This window comes from Rhyacophila brunnea, unplaced genomic scaffold (genome assembly GCF_057557595.1).
Source record: "Rhyacophila brunnea isolate RB1 unplaced genomic scaffold, BYU_Rbru_1.0 scaffold_111, whole genome shotgun sequence".
NCBI classification, from domain to species: Eukaryota; Metazoa; Arthropoda; class Insecta; order Trichoptera; family Rhyacophilidae; genus Rhyacophila; species Rhyacophila brunnea.
Genome location: NW_028232765.1, coordinates 361,594 through 363,705, shown reverse-complemented (window position 1 = coordinate 363,705; position 2,112 = coordinate 361,594).

The window sequence follows — 2,112 nt, the reverse complement described above, 5'->3', positions numbered from 1 at the left end:
AAATCGACCCATAAGATTATAGTAAATATATAACCGCACGATTTTTTAAAATTATTCAAGATGTTAAAAAAAAATTATAAAATTCTTCACACTTTAAAGCTTTAAGCCCCTCTATTATTCTTATTAAAATTGTATTGTGATTTTTCTAATTAATAATTAAAGAATACTAATAGTAATTAGCCTTGATTTCATGATATTTATTTATTTATCAAACGAAACATACCAAATGTTAAGCATGGGATGGTTTCACAAAATATCACAAATATATCGAGAAAATCAAAGTCTTAAACCAAATCTAGGCAATCGATGAACATAAAAATATCACGAAGATATCGAAAAAATCAAAGTCTTAAACCAAATCTAGGCAATCGATGAACTAAAAATATCACAAAGATATCGAAAAAATCGAAATCTTAAACCTAATCAAGACAATCAATGAACTGAGTATTTCCATTAGACTTTTAATTTTCGAAAAGTGATTATTTATAGAATAAGATCAAGAGGAAGGATGTATCTAAGAGCATATATAAAATTGGTTCACGTAAAACAACAAGCCATGTTTACAAGGATAAATAAAAAACCACCAGATTAAAATAAAATAACAGATAAAATATTAAATAATTTGTAAAAATATAAGAAAGTAAGGAAAGAGTCCATAACAAAATATATCAAAATATACAATTTTACACCCTATTTATGATCATAAAAGTAGAAGTTTTTTCATGGTTGGTTAAATTAATGTAGATATTTCGGTAAAATAGAAATTACATCAAAATGATATTTACAAAACTAAATTTTAGTCACAAATTCTAGATGGTTTGTGTTAAATAAAAAAACCAAACAGGATATTTCTCTATAAGTTTAAATAGTTGATTTTTTTAATCTACGCTAGAATCAAACACATGCCATATTCCCTTAAAAATTACATTTAAATAAGAATAGGCGTATATGGTGCACTTTTTGGATAATAGCCATTGTTCCCATCATTATATTTTTTTCTGTTAGATTTGTGTGATTATATTCTTAATTTAAAATCTCAATTGGTTTTTGTAATCAGACACCAATTGTTAAAAACTTCTTCTCGACGAATCATTATACTGTAAATGAGACTACCCAGTGAATTTAGAATAAACATAGCTCAAAAATGAAGATTAAATGCCCTTATATTTCATAAGAAATATTATTTCACCTTAATTAAGAATATAAAAATAAAAATTACATAAACATTGCACAGTTTTTAAGTTTTTACAAACAAAAATGTTTTTTTCTGTATATTAACGTTTAATTAGTAATAAATCTACCGTGATATGATACTTATAAGTTGGAAATTTTTTTGCAAGGAGTGCAGATCAGACCCGATTTTAAATTATCGATTGTTAGAAATTTCAACAAAAATAGAATTTTTCAAATTTTGTTTTATTCGCTCAAGACAGTCAAAAACTGCAGACAGGAATGATCTGCGCTTATTACAGAAATTTCTTCATTAAAATATGGTTCAGACTAGAAAAAAAGCAAAAATTGGCTTTGTTATCGATTTTTATTAGGTCTATAATTCATGATTTGTACATATGTTTGTGTTATTGGAATCAAATTATTAGATTTATTTTTTCATCTAAGAACGTATACAAATAATTTTTAACTGTGCTTTTTTTGTTTTTGGTGTTGATTCTTTCACATTATAGTACTGAAATAATTGTTTTTTGAATTCAAAGATAAATTAATAGCTCTAGCTAAAGATTTAAAAACTTATTGCTAAAAACTCTATCTATTGATAATATAAAATATTTTCATGGACATAAAAGAATCTAACATCGGGATTTATAATCTTTATGAAAAAAAACAATATTTAATGATATAAAGTAATTTAAATTCCTAAAAATTTATGTGATTCTTGATATATAATAGTTTGAGAGACAATAGTATCGCGAATGTATTTTTTCAAATAACATAATTTGAACGTATGAAGAATTTTTTTTCGATAAGAAACTATTATTTATTGCTAAATAAACGATAAATCTAATTGAATTATTGAAAAAAATTACGACACTTGTAAAAAAATAAGAAGGCTTTATTAATCGTATGATAATAGTATTTATGAAACATATATTGGAC